Source organism: Corvus hawaiiensis, chromosome 2, assembly GCF_020740725.1.
Source record: "Corvus hawaiiensis isolate bCorHaw1 chromosome 2, bCorHaw1.pri.cur, whole genome shotgun sequence".
Taxonomy (NCBI): domain Eukaryota; kingdom Metazoa; phylum Chordata; class Aves; order Passeriformes; family Corvidae; genus Corvus; species Corvus hawaiiensis.
In genome coordinates this window covers 65,303-83,797 of record NC_063214.1, presented here as the reverse complement: position 1 = coordinate 83,797, position 18,495 = coordinate 65,303, and the positions used below count along the sequence as shown (strand labels likewise).

General features: G+C 52.4%; 1 protein-coding gene and 1 long non-coding RNA gene across 2 annotated transcripts in view; both read left to right on the top strand.

Moving 5' to 3' along the window:
- The window catches only part of LOC125320914, a 204,400-nt gene that overhangs the window by 138,083 nt on the left and 47,822 nt on the right, over positions 1-18,495 (top strand). The window lies entirely within an intron of this gene.
- LOC125320973 lies at positions 1,863-8,911 on the top strand. The gene is made up of 4 exons (XR_007201373.1): positions 1,863-1,905; positions 2,007-2,048; positions 2,143-2,268; positions 8,858-8,911. It is a non-coding gene; the product is annotated as an uncharacterized LOC125320973 (long non-coding RNA).

Genomic DNA, 18,495 nt, shown 5'->3' with positions numbered 1-18,495 from the left:
CCTTTGTTTTAATGCACGCTGTTTACGGCTCCTAGATGGTTTGATTGGAGAAATGAGAACTTGGGGAAGGCTAAGCTTTCCCTGTGTGTCTGAGTGACTTTGACAAATAATTTTTTTTGCAGAGGGATAGGATGTAAACCAGACACAAATGGAGGAGGCCAGAGGAGCACAGCAATGAGGTGGGTTGGCACCTGAAGCCCAAGCTCCAGCCTGACTTTCTTCAATGCTTACCCCATTGTTTGGCTCTTTGTTTCATTAGAAGATGCGAAGCGCTTGGTACGGCCAGGTGCTGGTACCGGGGGCACCATGAGCCAGATGAGTATTGGTGACTGAGATGAGTATTGATTCCAGCACAGAGCCGGATGTTACCGGAGTTTTAATGTGTTAGTGATAAAACTATAAGCATCCTTTGTTTTTTTGTGTTTTACAGGTGGTCTGAAGCATTCCAACCACTGGTCCAATATGACAGCGGCCCTTGTGGAAAGAGGTCACGGTCAAGCGGTTTCAGATGGAAACTAATCCGGCAACGCGATGCTTTCGGACCCTATGTCGGTACATGCCTTTCCGTTTTGTTTTGCCCTGTCTCCCCTGGGAAGGTCCATTGTCATTCAGCTTTTCAGGGGAGGTGTAAACAGTGGCTATGTTACCAGATTGTTCTTTGTCTTAATTTTTAGGAAGTAAAGCCAGGTATCACCGATCAATGTCAAATGAGTGAGGTGAGCAGTGTCTGGTGGACAGAACCAGTTGTTATTGCATGGTTGCCACATTGCGGTGCAGCTCTAAGCATCCGTTGTTTGTGTGTTTAAGGTAGTCCACTTTTTTATGCCAAATCGCCTTGCCTAGCGGCTGATGGACCCGGCTCACCGCCATTGTGAGCCCGTTGGAAGTATCATGGGACTCTGTGACGGAGCCTTGACCTTTTCCATTTGAAGGTGCCCTCCATGTTGCATTTGGCAATGGCTGATGATTTGCGGCAAGTCGGGGAGGGGGGGAGGAGGAGCAAGGGTCCCCTCAAGTTTCAGCAATGCCACATGGCCTTGTCTCCTCTTATCTCAGGTATGCCCTGTGATGGTGGCGTCAGACTCGGAGTGCAGCTGGAGCATGTGGCCCGAGGGCCCTGGCCATCTTAGGAGACGGTGAGTACAAGAATTGTTGGGTTTTGGCCGGTGTGCCACTAAGTTCACGCCTTGACGTTTGGTTTTCTTTCTTGTAGCCATCTAAGAGACAATGGCCTGGCAACGGCTGGAACTTCCCAGATGGTGAGGTGGCCTTCTTTCACACCGGATGCAGATTTGCATTCCCGGACCTCTGAGAGATAAGTGGAGGGCTACGCCTCACAGAGGGGATGAGAGCGATGTGCCGAGTCAGGACTCCCCGGGATGGATTTTTGAATTAGCTCTGGAGACGGGGCTGTCCAAGAAAGGGCCCCTTTAGGCCACATAATGGGAAAGTCTCGTTTTTGATCACAATGCTGAGGCGCGTAGGACAGAACAGTCCCGGTGCGTGTCGTGTCGCTCGTCTATCGTGTGTTCTGCGTCTTTTGGGCTTCTTGTGTCGTGTGTCTTTTTCCTTTGCCCTTCGAGGTGCTGGCGGCCGTTCTTCTCACTGGGAGTTTCTCTCTGTGTTGCACCCCCGTGTTCGTCACGTCCCGTGTCACAGGGGCCAGCGTGGGTTTGGCCCGGAGCTGCTCTGCCCTGCCGCATAGTCTGGCGTTATAGGTGCGATAGGGCAAAGCCCGGGGACTTGAAATTTGTTATGTAGGCTGTAGTTGCCATCTAGATGGTATTCCTAGATTGACATAAGGTGTCTGTAGCCATTAAGTTCTCATGCAGCTCTTTGACTTTTATCATTAACTTTCTTTCAGACGCAGATCGATTATATCTGTGGCGGAGCGCTCCATACCAGGTGAGGGGGTTCCCACAGGAAGGTGAGTCACCGTTTGTGTTTGCGGGGCGAGTGTAAACGGGTGGCTATGTTCTAGCATTGTTCTCTGTCTTTGTTTTTAGGTGGTAAAGCCGGATCTTAGCAGTCAGTGTCGAGTGAGCGAGGTAAGCAGTGGCCGGTGGAAAGAAAAAGTTGTTCTTGCTTGGGTGCCAGGTTCTGGCGCAGCTCTTAGCATCTATTGTCATTTGTGCGTTTTAGGCGGTCCACTTGCATTACGCCGAACCCCCTCGCAGAACGGCCGACGGACCCGGCTCGCTGCCCTCGTGACCCCTCCGCAAGTATCGCAAAGCTCTGCGATGAAGCCCTGACCTTTTCCAGGTGAGGGTGCAGTCCGGGTAGCCTTTGGCAATGGCCGAGGAGTTGCGGCGAGTCGGGGAGGGAGGGAGGAGCGAGGGTCCACTCAGGTTTCAGCAATGCCACGTGGCCTGTGTCCTCTTACCTCAGGTATAGCCTGCGACGGTGACATCAGCCTCGGAGCGCGGCCGAAGCGTGCAGCGTGAGGTCCCCTGCCATCTTAGGAGATGGTGAGTACAAGAATTGTAGTGGGCCACGTGCTGCTAAGTTCAGGCCTTGACAGGTTTTTTTTAATCGTAGCTGACTAAGAGACAACAGCCCGGCGACGGCAGGAGCTTCCCGGACGGTGAGCGGCCTTCTTTTGCACCCGAGGAGCATTCGCATCCCTGGATGTCCAAGAGATAAGTTGAGGGGATGCAAGCGGGGTGTCGGGTCGGGGCTCGCCGCAAGGGAATATTGAGTCAGCTTCAGAGATGAGGATGTCTAAGAAGGGGCCCCTTTAGGCCCCCTAAAGGGAAAGTCTCCCCTTTGATCACAGCGCTGAGGCGTGCCAGGCAGAGCGGTCCCAGTGCACGTTGTGTAGCTTGTCTCCTGCATGTTCTGTCTCTACTGGGTGTCTCGTGTCTTCTGCCTTAGCCCTTCGATGTGCCTGCGGTCATTCTTCTCGCCGAGAGTTTTCTCTCCTCGTCGCTTCCCCACGTTTGTCATCTGCTGTGTCACGGGTGCCTGTGTGGGTTTTCTCAGGAGGTGCTCTGCCCTGCTGCGCCGTCTGGCATATAGGTGTAATAGGACAGGGTCTGGGGACTTGAAATTTGTAATGTAGGGTGTAGTTTGGCCTCTAGATGGTATTCCTAGATTGACACAGGATGGCTGTAGCTGTTAAGTTCCTGTGCACCGCTTTGACTTTTGTCATCGCTTTCTTTCAGATGCAGACAGATTAAATCTGTGGCAGAGCCCCCTGCACCGGGTGAGGGGGTTCCCGCAGGAAGGTGAGTTGCTGTTTGTGTTTGCAGGGCGAGTGTAAATGGTGGCTATGTTTACAGCATTGTTCTTTGTTTTTAGGAGGTTAAGCTGGATAGCAGCAGTCAAAGTGAGTTGAGCAAGGTAAGCGGTGAGTGGTGGAAAGAAAAAGTTGTCATTCCTTGGGTGTCAAGTTCTGGTACAGCTCTAAGCATCCGTTGTCATTTGTGTGTTTTAGGTGGTCTGCTTGTATTCTCCGAGCCTCCTTGCTGCCAGACCTGGCTCGCCACCCTTGTGAGCCCTCTGAAAATATTATGGGACTATTCGACCGAGCCTTCACTTTTTCCGTTCGAAGGGTCTTTCTGAGCAGCCTTTGGCAACGGCTGAGGAGTTGCATCGAGTCAGGGAGGAGGAGGAGGAGTGAGGGTCTGCTCAAGTCTCAGCAATGCCGCATCACCTTGTCTCCTCCTAATCAAGGTATACCTTGCAACGACAGTGTCAGTATCGGAGAGTGGCCAAAGCGTGCGGCCCGAGGACCCTGGCCCTATTAGGAGACGGTGAGCGGCGGAATTGTCGGGTTTTGGCTGAGGTGCCACTAAGTTCATACACTGATGTTTGTTCGGTTTTCTTTGTTGTAGCTGACTAAGAGAGAACAGCCCGGTGACAGCAGGAGCTTCTCGGATGGCGAGGCAGCCTTCTTTTGTGCCCGAGGCAGACGTCTGAGAGATAAGTCAAGGCTTGTGACCCACAGATGGGGTGACAGCAGAGTGTCGAGTTGGGACTCGCCAGGAGGGATTTTTGAGTCAGGTTTGGAGGTAGGGATACCCAAGAAGGGGACCCTTAGGCCAACATAAAGGGGAAATCTTAATTTTGATCACAATGCCCAGGTGTGCAGGGCAGAGCAGTCCTGGTGCATGTCACTTGTCTATTGTGTGTTCTCTGTCTTTTGGGCATCTCGTGTCACAGGTCTTTTGTCTTAGCCCTCTGAGCTGCTCATTGCAAAGGCTGGGCGTTATTCTTAGCATCTCTGCTCTTGGTGTTCCTCAGTGTGGTGCTGATACCATCGATCCTTTGACTCTTGAGCTTGGAACTTCATCAGAATCGCGTCTCTTTAGCAACGTTGAGTCGGGTGTCTTTTCAGGTCTTGTTCTGAGCTGCATCGACAGCTGTGCACCACAACGATCCGTTATAGGGGATGAGGACTTGTAAGAATGCGAAGACAGCTAGAGGATTCCGCCCGTACAATTCTCGGGCATCCGTCTTTGCGGTTCTTGGATTAAGTCTTTCTGTTAGCGTCCTCTTCTGCCAGGGTTCTTGGAGCCTTGTCGGCTCACCGCCGGTCTTGCCTAGGTCATCTCATTCCTCATTCTCTTGGTCCTTGTGCTCATCTAGCCCAGAGTTTTCTCTCCTAGTTGCGTCCCCTTGTTTGTCATCTCCTGTGTCACGGGTGCCTGCTCTGGTTTGTCCCGGAGCTGCTCTGCCCTGCTGCACAGCCTGGTGTATGGATGTAATAGGACAAGGCCCGGGGACTTGAAATTTGTAGTGTAGAGTGTAGTTTGGCCTCTAGATGGCATTCCTAGATTGACACAGGATTGTCGGAGCTGTTAAGTTCTCCTGCAGCACTTTGACTTTTGTCATCACTTTCTTGCAGATGCCGATGGATTAAATCCATGGCAGAGCGCCCCACACCGGCTGAGGGGGTTCCCATGGGAAGGTCAGTCACCGTTTGTGTTTGTAGGGCAAGGGTAAATGGTGGCTGTGTTACAGCCTAGTTCTCTGTCTTCATTTTTAGGAGGTAAAGCCACATCTCAGCAGTCAAGGTCAAGTGAGTGAGGTAAGCGGTGACCGGCAGAAAGAAAAAGTTGTTATTGCTCGGGTGCCAGGTTCTGGTGCAGCTCTTAACATCCATTGTCATTTGTGTGTTTCAGGCGGTCCACTTGTATTACACTGTACCCCCTCGCCTACTGGCCGACGTACCCCGCTTGCCGTCCTTGTGAGCCCTCCGCAAGTATCACGGGACTCTGCGATGAAGCCTTGACCTTTTCCATGTGAAGGCAACGGCTGAGGAGGTGCGGTGAGTCAGGGAGGGAGAGAAGAGGAGCCAAGGTCTGTTAAAGTTTCAGCGGTGCCACAGTGCCTTGTCTCCTCTTATCTTAGGTATGCGCCGCGATGACGGCGTTAGTCTTGGAGCATGGCCGAAGCGTGGGGCCCCGAGGAGCCCGGCCCTCTTAGTAGACGGTGAGTAGAGAAATTGTTGGGTTTTGGCCGACATGCCACTACGTTCACCCCTTAATGTTTGGTTCTCTTTATGGTAGCCGACTAAGAGACAATGGCCCAGCAATGGCTGGAACTTCCCAGATGGTGAGGCGGCCTTCTCTCACACCTGATGCAGATTTGCATGCCCGGACATCTGAGAGATAAGTCGAGGGCTATGCCCCACGGAGGGGATGAGAGCGGGGTGCCTGGTCAAGAGTCGCCCAGAGGGATTTTTGAATTAGCTCTTGAGATGGGGCTGTCCAAGAAAGGGCCCCTTAGGCCACATAATGGGAAAGTCTCATTTTTGATCACAATGCTGAGGCGCGTACGGCAGAGCAGTCCAGTGTGTGTTGCCTTACTCGTCTATCGTGTCTTCTGTGTCTTTTGGGCATTTCACATTGCACATCATTTTCCTTAGCCCTTTGAGGTGCCTTTGTGGTCATTCTTCTTGCAGTGAATTTTCTCTCCTTGTTGCTCCCCCTTGTTTGTCATCTCCTGTTGTTGCTGGGGCCTACGTGGGTTTGGCCCGGAGCTGCTCTGCCCTGCTGCATAGTCTGGAGTATAGGTGTGATAGGACAAGGCCTGGGGACTTGAAATTTGTAATGTAGGCTGTAGTTGGACTCTAGATTGTATTGTTAGATTGACACAAGGTGGCTGGAGCTGCTAAGTTATCGTGCAGGACTCTGACTTTTGTCATCACTTTCTTTCAGATGCAGATGGATTAACTCTGTGGCAGAGCACCCCACACCGGGAGAGGGGCTTCCTGCAGGAAGGTGACTCACTGTTTGTTTTGGCAGGGCAAGTGTAAATGGTGGCTATGTTACAGCCTAGTTGTCTGGTTTTATTTTTAGGAGGTAAAGCCAGATAGCAGCAGTCAATGTCAAGTGAGTGAGGTAAGCAGTGACGGGTGGAAAGAAAATGTTGTTATTGCTTGGGTGCCAAGTTCCGGTGCAGCTCTTAACATCCAATGTCAATTTGTGCGTTTTAGGCGGTCCATTTGTATTATGCCAAACCCCCTCACCGACCAGCTGACATACCCGGCTCGCTCTCCTTGTGAGCCATCCCCAAGTATCACTGGACTCTGAGAAGAAGCCGTTACCTTTTCCATTTGAAGGTGCTCTCTGTGTTGCCTTTGGCAATGGCCGAGGAGGTGGGGTGAGTCAGGGAGGGGAGGGAGGGTGTAGCGAGGGTCCATTCAAGTTTCTGCAATGGCACATCACCTTGTCTCCTCTTAACTCAGGTGACCCCTGCGACGGCAGCGTCGGCCTCGAAGCATGGCCAAAGCGTGTGGCCTGAGAACCCCTGCCATCTTAGGAGATGGTGAGTACAGGAACCGTAGGCTTTTGGCCCACGTGCCACTAAGTTCAGGCCTTAAAGTTTGGGTTTTTTTTCTATCGCAGCCGCCCAAGAGACAACAGCCCGATGACGACAGGAGGTTCCCGGCCGGCGAGGAGGCCTTCTTTTGCGCCCGAGGAGGATTCGCAGCCTGGGCTTCAGAGAGGTAAGTCGAGGGCTAAGACCCACAGAGGGGATGAAAGCGGGGTCTTGGGTCGGGACTCGCCAGGAGGGATTTTTGAGTCGGCTTTGGAGACGGGGATACCCAAGAAGGGGCCCCTTAGTCCCCATAAAGGGACAGTCTCACTTTTGTTCACAATGCTAAAATGTGCAGAGCAGAGGAATCATGGTGCATGTCATGGTACTTGTCTATTGTGCGTTCTCCGTCCTTTGGGCATCTTGTGTCATCTGCCTTAGCCCTTCGATGTGCTTGCGGTTGTTCTTCTTGCTGAGAGTTTTCTCTCCTCGTCACGTCCCCTTGTTTATTTGCTGTATCACGGGTGCCTGCATGGGTTTAGCCTGGAGCTGCTCTGCCCTGCTGCATAGCCTGGCCTATAAGTGTAATAGGACAGGGCCCCGGGACATGAAATTTGTAATGTAGGGTGTAGTTTGACCTCTAGATGGCATTCTGTGATTGACACAGGATGGCTGGAGCTGTTAAGTTCTCATGCAGCACTGTGGCTTTCGTCATCACTTTCTTGCAGATGCAGAAGGGTTAAATCCATGGCAGGGCGCCCTATACGGGGTGAGGGGGTTCCTGCAGGGAAGTTAGTCACAGTTTGTCTTTGTATGGCACATGTAAATGGTGGCTGTGTTACAGCAGTGTTCTGTGTCTTTATTTTTAGGAGGTAAAGCCAGATAGTAGCAGTCAAGGTGAAGTGAGCACGGTAAGCGGTGACCGGTGGAAAGAAAAAGTTGTTATTCCTTGGGTGCCAAGTTCTGGTACAGCTCTAAGCATCCATTGTCATTTGTGTGTTTCAGGTGGTCCCCTTGTATTACGCTGAAACCCCTCGCCAACCAGCCGACGGACCCGGTTTGCCGCCCTCGTGAGCCCTCTGGAAGTATTACACTGAAGTCATTATATTTTCCATTCGAAGGTACCACCGGGTAGCCTTTGGCAACGGCCGAGGAGTTGCGGCAAGTCGGGGAGGGAGGGAGGGAGGAGGAGCAAGGGTCCACTCAGGTTTTAGCAGTGCCGCATCACCTCGTCTCCTCTTAACCCAGGTATACCCTGTGATGACAGCGTCGGCCTCCAAGCTTGGCCAAAGCATGCGACCCGAGGACACTGGCTTTCTTAGGAAATGGTGAGTTGCAGAATTGTTGGGGTTTGGCCAATGCGCGACAAAGTTCCTGTACTGATGTTTGGTTTTCTTTAATGTAGCCATCTAAGAGCAAACAGCCTGGCGAGGGCAGGAGCTTCCAGGATGGTGAGGCGGTCTTCTTTTGCGTTCCAGGTGGATTCACATCGCCAGATGTCTAAGAGATAAGTCAATGGGATGAAAGCGGAGTATCGAGTTGGGGCTCTCTGGGAGGGATTTTTGAGTCAGCTTTGGAGATGGGGATACCCAAGAAGGGGCCCCTTAGAGCCCGCATAATGGGAAAGTCTCACATTTGATCACAATGCTGAGGTGCACAGGGCAGAGCGGTCCCAGTGCATGTTGGGTCACTTGTCTATTGTATATTGTGTCTTTTGGGCATCTTGTGTCACAGGTCTTTTACCTTAGCCCTTCGATGTGCTTGCAGTCATGCTTTCTGCCGAGAGTTCTCTCTCCTCTTGGCATCCTCTTGTTTGTCATCTCCTGTTAGGAGACGGTGAGGGGCAGAATTGACAGGTTTTGGCTGAGGTGCCACTAAGTTCATGCACTGATGTTTTTTGCTTTTGTTTATTGTAGCTGACCAAGAGATAACCAACCCGGTGAAGGCACAAGCTGCCTGCATGGTGAGGCGGCCTTCTTTTACACCCTAGGCAGATTGACATCCCCTGACATCCAGGAGATAAGTCGAGGCCTGCGACCCACAGAGGTATTAAGGGACTCTGCGACGAAGCCTTTAGCTTTTCCATGTGAAGGTACCGTCCGGGAAGCCTTCGGCAACGGCCGAGGACTTGCAGTGAGTTGTGGAGGGAGGGAGGAGCAAGGGCCCCCTCAAGTTTTGGCGATGCCGCATCACCTTGTCTCCTCTTAACCCAGGTATACCCTGCGATGATGGCGATGGCGTTGGCCTCGGAGGTTGGCCAAAGCGTGCGGCCCGACGACTGCGGCCTTCTTAGGAGACGGTGAGTGGCAGAACTGATGGGTTTTGGCTGAGGTTCCACTAAGTTCATGCACTGATGTTTTTTGCTTTTGTTTATTGTAGCTGACCAAGAGATAACCAGCCCGATGAAGACATGAGGTTCCTGCCTGGCGAAGTGGCCTTCTTTTGCACCCGAGGCAGACTGATATCCTCAGACATCCAGGAGATAAGTCGAGGCCTGCGACCCACAGAGGGGGTGAAAGCGGGGTGTCGAGTTGGGACTCACCGGGAGGTATTTTTGAGTCAGATTTGGAGGCGGGGATACCCAAGAAGGGGCCCCTTAGGCCCCATAAAGCAAAAGTCTTGGATTTGATCACGGTGCTGAGGTGCGCAGGGCAGAGCGGTCCCGGTACATGTCACTAGTCTATTGTGCGTTCTCTGTCTTTTGTGCATCTTGTGTCGCAGGTCTTTTGCCTTAGCCCTTTGAGATGCTTATCGCAAACGCTGGGCATTATTCTTAGCGTCTCTGTTCTTGGTGTTCCTCAGTGCGGTGCTGATACCATTGATCCTTTGACTCGTGAGCTTGGAGGTGCATCAGCATCACGTCTCTCTTCAGCGACATTGAGTCGGGTGTCTTTTCAGGTCTTGTTCTGAGCTGCATCGACAGCTGTGCACTGCAACGATCCATTATAGGGGATGAGGACTTGTAAGAATGCGAAGATAGCTAGAGGATTCCGCCCGTCCAATTCTCGGGCATCCGTCTTTGCAGTTCTTGGAATAAGTCCTTCTGTTATCATCCTCTTCTGCCAGGGTTCGTGCAGCCTCCTTGGCTCCCCGTCGGTCTCGCCTAGGTCATCTCATTCCTCATTTGCTCGGTCCTTGTGATCATCTAGCCCAGAGTTTTCTCTCTTTGTTGCATCCCCTTGTTTGTCATCTCCTGTGTCACGGGTGCCTGCGTGGGTTTGGCCCAGAGCTGCTCTGCCCTGTTGCATACCCTGGCATATAGGTGTAATAGAACAAGGCCCAAGGCCTTTAAATCTGTAATGTAGGGTGTAGTCTGGCCTCTAGATGATATTCCGAGATTGACACAAGATGGCTGGAGCTGTTAAGTTCTCGTGCAGCCCTTTGACTTTTGTCATCACTTTCTTGCAGAGGCAGATGGATTAGAATCCATGGCAGAGCGCCCCATACCGGGTGAGGGGGTTCCCACATGAAGGTCAGTCACCGTTTGTGTTTGCAGAGCAAGTGTATATGGTGGCTGTGTTACAGCATTGTTCTTTGTCCTTGTTCTTAGGAGGAGATAAAGCCCGATCTCAGCAGTCAAGGTCAAGTGAACGAGGTAAGAAGTCCCTGGTGGTAAGAACCACTTGTTATTCCTTGGGTGCCAAGTTCTGGTACAGCTCTAAGCATCCATTGTCATTTGTGTGTTTCAGGCGGTCCACTTGTAGTACACCAAAACCCCTCACCGACCGGCCGCCGGATGTGTCTCACCGCCCTCGTGAGTACTCTGCAAGTATCGTGGGACTCTGCGACAAAGCCTTTACCTTTTCCATGTGAAGGTACTGTCCGGGTGGCCTTTGGCAACGGCCGAGGAGTTGCGGCAAGTCGGGGAGGGAGGAGGGGATGGAGGGAGGGAGGGAGGAGGAGCGAGGGCCTACTCAAGTTTCAGTCATGCCACATCAGCTCGTCTCCACTCAACCCAGGTATACCCTGTGATGATGGCGTTGGCCTCGGAGCTTGGCTGAAGCGTGCGGCCCGAGGACCCTGGCCTTTTTAGGAGACAGTGAGTAGTGGAATTGTTGGGTTTTGGCCGGTGTGCCACTAAGCTCGTGTACTGATGTTCGGTTTTCTTTATTGTAGCTGACTGAGAGACAACAGCCTGGCAATGGCAGGAGCTTCTGGGACGGCGGGAGGCGGCCTTCTTTTGCTCCCCAGGAAGATTCACATCCCCAGACGTCCGAGAGATAAGTTGAGGGATATGACCCACGGAGGGAATGAAAGCGGCGTGTCGGGTCGGGGCTCTCTGGGAGGGAGTTTTGAGTCAGCTTTGGAGATGGGGATACCCAAGAAGGGGCGCCTTAGCCCGCATAATGGAAAACTCTCACGTTTGATCACAATGCTGAGGTGCGCAGGGCAGAGCAGTCCCAGTGCGTGTTGCGTCGCTTGTCTATTGTGTACGCCGTGTCTTTTGGGTGTCTTGTGTCACAGGTCTTTTGCCTTAGCCCTTCGATGTGCTTGCAGTCATGCTTTCCGCCAAGAGTTCTCTCTCCTCTTGGCATCCTCTTGTTTGTCATCTCCTGTGTCACGAGTGCCTGCATGGGTTTGGCCCACAGCTGCTCTGCCCTGCTGCATAGCCTGGCCTCTAGGTGTATTAGAACAAGGCCCAAGGCCTTTAAATCTGTAATGTAGGGTGTAGTTTGGCCTCTAGATGATATTCCTAGATTGACACAAGATGGCTGGAGCTGTTAAGTTCTCGTGCAGCCCTTTGACTTTTGTCATCACTTTCTTGCAGATGCAGACGGATTAGAATCCTTGGCAGAGCGCCCCATACCGGGTGAGGGGGTTCCCGCATGAAGGTCAGTCACCGTTTGTGTTTGCAGAGCAAGTGTTTATGGTGGCTGTGTTACAGCATTGTTCTTTGTCCTTGTTCTTAGGAGGAGATAAAGCCAGATCTCAGTAGTCAAGGTCAAGTGAACGAGGTAAGAAGTCCCTGGTGGTAAGAACCACTTGTTATTCCTTGGGTGCCAAGTTCTGGTACAGCTCTAAGCATCCATTGTCATCTGTGTGTTTTAGATGGTCCACCTGTAGTACGCCAAAACCCCTCGCCGCCGGCTGACAGACCTGGCTTGCCGCCCTCGTGAGCCCTCCAGAAATATTAAGGGACTCTGCCACGAAGCCTTTAGCTTTTCAATGTGACGGTACCATCCGGGAAGCCTTTGGCAACGGCCGAGGACTTGCAGTGAGTTGCGGAGGGAGGGAGGAGCGAGGGCCCCCTCAAGTTTTGGCGATGCCGCATCACCTTGTCTCCTCTTAACCCAGGTATACCCTGCGACGATGGTGTTGGCCTCGGAGGTTGGCCAAAGTGTGCGGCCCAAGGACCGCGGCCTTCTTAGGAGATGGTGAGGGGCAGAACTGACAGGTTTTGGCTGAGGTGCCACTAAGTTCATGCGCTGATGTTTGTTTGCTTTTGTTTATTGTAGCTGACCAAGAGATAACCAGCCCGATGAAGACATGAGGTTTCCGCCTGGCGAGGTGGCCTTCTTTTGCACCCAAGGCAGACTGATATCCTCAGACATCCAGGAGATAAGTCGAGGCCTGCGACCCACAGAGGGGGTGAAAGCGGGGTGTCGAGTTGGGACTCACCGGGAGGTATTTTTGAGTCAGATTTGGAGGCGGGGATACCCAAGAAGGGGCCCCTTAGGCCCCATAAAGCAAAAGTCTTGGTTTTGATCACGGTGCCGAGGTGCGCAGGGCAGAGCGGTCCCGGTACATGTCACTAGTCTATTGTGCGTTCTCTGTCTTTTGTGCATCTTGTGTCGCAGGTCTTTTGCCTTAGCCCTTTGAGATGCTTATCGCAAACGCTGGGCATTATTCTTAGCGTCTCTGTTCTTGGTGTTCCTCAGTGCGGTGCTGATACCATTGATCCTTTGACTCGTGAGCTTGGAGGTGCATCAGCATCACGTCTCTCTTCAGCGACATTGAGTTGGGTGTCTTTTCAGGTCTTGTTCTGAGCTGCATCGACAGCTGTGCGCTGCAACGATCCATTATAGGGGATGAGGACTTGTAAGAATGCGAAGATAGCTAGAGGATTCCGCCCGTCCAATTCTCGGGCATCCGTCTTTGCAGTTCTTGGAATAAGTCCTTCTGTTATCATCCTCTTCTGCCAGGGTTCGTGCAACCTCCTTGGCTCCCCGTCGGTCTCGCCTAGGTCATCTCATTCCTCATTTGCTCGGTCCTTGTGATCATCTAGCCCAGAGTTTTCTCTCTTTGTTGCATCCCCTTGTTTGTCATCTCCTGTGTCACGGGTGCCTGCGTGGGTTTGGCCCAGAGCTGCTCTGCCCTGTTGTATACCCTGGCATATAGGTGTAATAGAACAAGGCCCAAGGCCTTTAAATCTGTAATGTAGGGTGTAGTTTAGCCTCTAGATGATGTTCCGAGATTGACACAAGATGGCTGGAGCTGTTAAGTTCTCGTGCGGCCCTTTGACTTCTGTCATCACTTTCTTGCAGATGCAGAAGGATTAAATCCTTGGCAGAGCGTCCCATACAGGGTGAGGGGGTTCTCGCAGGAAGGTCAGTCACCGTTTGTGTTTGCAGAGTAGGTGTATATGGTGGCTGTGTTACAGCATTGTTCTTTGTCCTTGTTCTTAGGAGGAGATAAAGCCAGATCTCAGCAGTCAAGGTCAAGTGAACGAGGTAAGAAGTCCCTGGTGGTAAGAACCACTTGTTATTCCTTGGGTGCCAAGTTCTGGTACAGCTCTAAGCATCCATTGTCATTTGTGTGTTTCAGGCGGACCAATTGTAGTACACCAAAACCCCTCACCGACCGGCCGCCGGATGTGTCTCACCGCCCTCGTGAGTCCTCTGCAAGTGTCATGGGACTCTGCGACGAAGTCTTTACCTTTTCCATGTAAAGTTACCGTCTGGGTGGCCTTTGGCAATGGCCGAGGAGTTGCGGCAAGTCGGGGAGGGAGGGAGGGATGGAGGGAGGGAGGGATGGAGGGAGGAGGAGCGAGGGCCCACTCAAGTTTCAGTAATGCCACATTAGCTCGTCTCCACTCAACCCAGGTATACCCTGTGATGACGGCGTTGGCCTCGGAGCTTGGCTGAAGCGTGCGGCCCGAGGACCCTGGCCTTTTTAGGAGACAGTGAGTAGTGGAATTGTTGGGTTTTGGCCGATGTGCCACTAAGCTCGTGTACTGATGTTCGGTTTTCTTTATTGTAGCTGACTGAGAGACAACAGCCTGGCAATGGCAGGAGCTTCTGGGACGGTGGGAGGTGGCCTTCTTTTGCTCCCCAGGAAGATTCACATCCCCAGACGTCCGAGAGATAAGTTGAGGGATATGACCCACGGAGGGAATGAAAGCGGCGTGTCGGGTCGGGGCTCTCTGGGAGGGAGTTTTGAGTCAGCTTTGGAGATGGGGATACCCAAGAAGGGGCGCCTTAGCCCGCATAATGGAAAACTCTCACGTTTGATCACAATGCTGAGGTGCGCAGGGCAGAGCAGTCCCAGTGCGTGTTGCGTCGCTTGTCTATTGTGTACGCCGTGTCTTTTGGGTGTCTTGTGTCACAGGTCTTTTGCCTTAGCCCTTCGATGTGCTTGCAGTCATGCTTTCCGCCGAGAGTTCTCTCTCCTCTTGGCATCCTCTTGTTTGTCATCTCCTGTGTCACGAGTGCCTGCATGGGTTTGGCCTAGAGCTGCTCTGCCCTGCTGCATACCCTGGCATATAGGTGTATAAGAACAAGGCCCAAGGCCTTTAAATCTGTAATGTAGGGTGTAGTCTGGCCTCTAGATGATATTCCTAGATTGACACAAGATGGCTGGAGCTGTTAAGTTCTCGTGCAGCCCTTTGACTTCTGTCATCGCTTTCTTGCCGATGCAGACGGATTAGAATCCGTGGCAGAGCACCCCATACCGGGTGAGGGGGTTCCCGCAGGAAGGTCGGTCACCGTTTGTGTTTGCAGAGCAAGTGTATATGGTGGCTGTGTTACAGCATTGTTCTTTGTCTTTGGTCTTAGGCGATAAAGTCAGATCTCAGTAGTCAAGGTCAAGTGAACGAGGTAAGAAGTCCCTGGTGGTAAGAACCACTTGTTATTCCTTGGGTGCCAAGTTCTGGTACAGCTCTAAGCATCCATTGTCATTTGTGTGTTTTAGATGGTCCGCTTGTAGTACACCAAAACCCCTCACTGACCAGCCGACAGACCTGGCTTGCCGCCCTCGTGAGCCCTCCAGAAGTATTAAGGGACTCTGTGATGAATCCTTTACCTTTTCCATGTTAAGGTACTGTCCGGGAAGCCTTTGGCAATGGCCGAGGACTTGCAATGAGTTACGGAGGGAGGGAGGAGCGAGGGCCCCCTCAAGTTTTGTCTTCTCTTAACCCAGGTATACCCTGTGATGATGACGATGGCGTTGGCCTCGGAGCATGGCGAAAGCATGCGGCCCAAGGACCGTGGCCTTCTTAGGAGACGGTGAGGGGCAGAATTGACAGGTTTTGGCTGAGGTGCCACTAAGTTCATGCACTGATGTTTTTTGCTTTTGTTTATTGTAGCTGACCAAGAGATAACCAACCCGGTGAAGGCACAAGCTGCCTGCATGGTGAGGCGGCCTTCTTTTGCACCCTAGGCAGATTGACATCCCCTGACATCCAGGAGATAAGTTGAGGCCTGCGACCCACAGAGGTATTAAGGGACTCTGCGACGAAGCCTTTAGCTTTTTCATGTGAAGGTACCGTCCGGGAAGCCTTCGGCAACGGCCGAGGACTTGCAGTGAGTTGCGGAGGGAGGGAGGAGCGAGGGCCCTCTCAATTTTAGGCGATGCCGCATCACCTTGTCTCCTCTTAACCCAGGTATACCCTGCGATGATGGCGATGGCGTTGGCCTCGGAGGTTGGCCAAAGCGTGCGGCCCGAGGAACACGGCCTTCTTAGGAGACGGTGAGGGGCAGAACTGATGGGTTTTGGCTGAGGTTCCACTAAGTTCATGCACTGATGTTTTTTGCTTTTGTTTATTGTAGCTGACCAAGAGATAACCAGCCCGATGAAGACATGAGGTTCCTGCCTGGCGAAGTGGCCTTCTTTTGCACCCGAGGCAGACTGATATCCTCAGACATCCAGGAGATAAGTCGAGGCCTGCGACCCACAGAGGGGGTGAAAGCGGGGTGTCGAGTTGGGACTCACCGGGAGGTATTTTTGAGTCAGATTTGGAGGCGGGGATACCCAAGAAGGGGCCCCTTAGGCCCCATAAAGCAAAAGTCTTGGATTTGATCACGGTGCTGAGGTGCGCAGGGCAGAGCGGTCCCGGTACATGTCACTAGTCTATTGTGCGTTCTCTGTCTTTTGTGCATCTTGTGTCGCAGGTCTTTTGCCTTAGCCCTTTGAGATGCTTATCGCAAACGCTGGGCATTATTCTTAGCGTCTCTGTTCTTGGTGTTCCTCAGTGCGGTGCTGATACCATTGATCCTTTGACTCGTGAGCTTGGAGGTGCATCAGCATCACGTCTCTCTTCAGCGACATTGAGTCGGGTGTCTTTTCAGGTCTTGTTCCGAGCTGCATCGACAGCTGTGCACTGCAACGATCCATTATAGGGGATGAGGACTTGTAAGAATGCGAAGATAGCTAGAGGATTCCGCCCGTCCAATTCTCGGGCATCCGTCTTTGCAGTTCTTGGAATAAGTCCTTCTGTTATCATCCTCTTCTGCCAGGGTTCGTGCAACCTCCTTGGCTCCCCGTCGGTCTCGCCTAGGTCATCTCATTCCTCATTTGCTCGGTCCTTGTGATCATCTAGCCCAGAGTTTTCTCTCTTTGTTGCATCCCCTTGTTTGTCATCTCCTGTGTCACGGGTGCCTGCGTGGGTTTGGCCCAGAGCTGCTCTGCCCTGTTGCATACCCTGGCATATAGGTGTAATAGAACAAGGCCCAAGGCCTTTAAATCTGTAATGTAGGGTGTAGTTTGGCCTCTAGATGATATTCCGAGATTGACACAAGATGGCTGGAGCTGTTAAGTTCTCGTGCGGCCCTTTGACTTCTGTCATCACTTTCTTGCAGATGCAGAAGGATTAAATCCTTGGCAGAGCGTCCCATACAGGGTGAGGGGGTTCCCGCAGGAAGGTCGGTCACCGTTTGTGTTTGCAGAGTAGGTGTATATGGTGGCTGTGTTACAGCATTGTTCTTTGTCCTTGTTCTTAGGAGGAGATAAAGCCAGATCTCAGCAGTCAAGGTCAAGTGAACGAGGTAAGAAGTCCCTGGTGGTAAGAACCACTTGTTATTCCTTGGGTGCCAAGTTCTGGTACAGCTCTAAGCATCCATTGTCATTTGTGTGTTTCAGGCGGACCAATTGTAGTACACCAAAACCCCTCACCGACCGGCCGCCGGATGTGTCTCACCGCCCTCGTGAGTCCTCTGCAAGTGTCATGGGACTCTGCGACGAAGTCTTTACCTTTTCCATGTAAAGTTACCGTCTGGGTGGCCTTTGGCAATGGCCGAGGAGTTGCGGCAAGTCGGGGAGGGAGGGAGGGATGGAGGGAGGGAGGGATGGAGGGAGGAGGAGCGAGGGCCCACTCAAGTTTCAGTAATGCCACATTAGCTCGTCTCCACTCAACCCAGGTATACCCTGTGATGACGGCGTTGGCCTCGGAGCTTGGCTGAAGCGTGCGGCCCGAGGACCCTGGCCTTTTTAGGAGACAGTGAGTAGTGGAATTGTTGGGTTTTGGCCGATGTGCCACTAAGCTCGTGTACTGATGTTCGGTTTTCTTTATTGTAGCTGACTGAGAGACAACAGCCTGGCAATGGCAGGAGCTTCTGGGACGGCGGGAGGCGGCCTTCTTTTGCTCCCCAGGAAGATTCACATCCCCAGACGTCCGAGAGATAAGTTGAGGGATATGACCCACGGAGGGAATGAAAGCGGCGTGTCGGGTCGGGGCTCTCTGGGAGGGAGTTTTGAGTCAGCTTTGGAGATGGGGATACCCAAGAAGGGGCGCCTTAGCCCGCATAATGGAAAACTCTCACGTTTGATCACAATGCTGAGGTGCGCAGGGCAGAGCAGTCCCAGTGCGTGTTGCGTCGCTTGTCTATTGTGTACGCTGTGTCTTTTGGGTGTCTTGTGTCACAGGTCTTTTGCCTTAGCCCTTCGATGTGCTTGCAGTCATGCTTTCCGCCGAGAGTTCTCTCTCCTCTTGGCATCCTCTTGTTTGTCATCTCCTGTCACGAGTGCCTGCATGGGTTTGGCCTAGAGCTGCTCTGCCCTGCTGCATACCCTGGCATATAGGTGTATAAGAACAAGGCCCAAGGCCTTTAAATCTGTAATGTAGGGTGTAGTCTGGCCTCTAGATGATATTCCTAGATTGACACAAGATGGCTGGAGCTGTTAAGTTCTCGTGCAGCCCTTTGACTTCTGTCATCGCTTTCTTGCCGATGCAGACGGATTAGAATCCGTGGCAGAGCACCCCATACCGGGTGAGGGGGTTCCCGCAGGAAGGTCGGTCACCGTTTGTGTTTGCAGAGCAAGTGTATATGGTGGCTGTGTTACAGCATTGTTCTTTGTCTTTGGTCTTAGGCGATAAAGTCAGATCTCAGTAGTCAAGGTCAAGTGAACGAGGTAAGAAGTCCCTGGTGGTAAGAACCACTTGTTATTCCTTGGGTGCCAAGTTCTGGTACAGCTCTAAGCATCCATTGTCATTTGTGTGTTTTAGATGGTCCGCTTGTAGTACACCAAAACCCCTCACTGACCAGCCGACAGACCTGGCTTGCCGCCCTCGTGAGC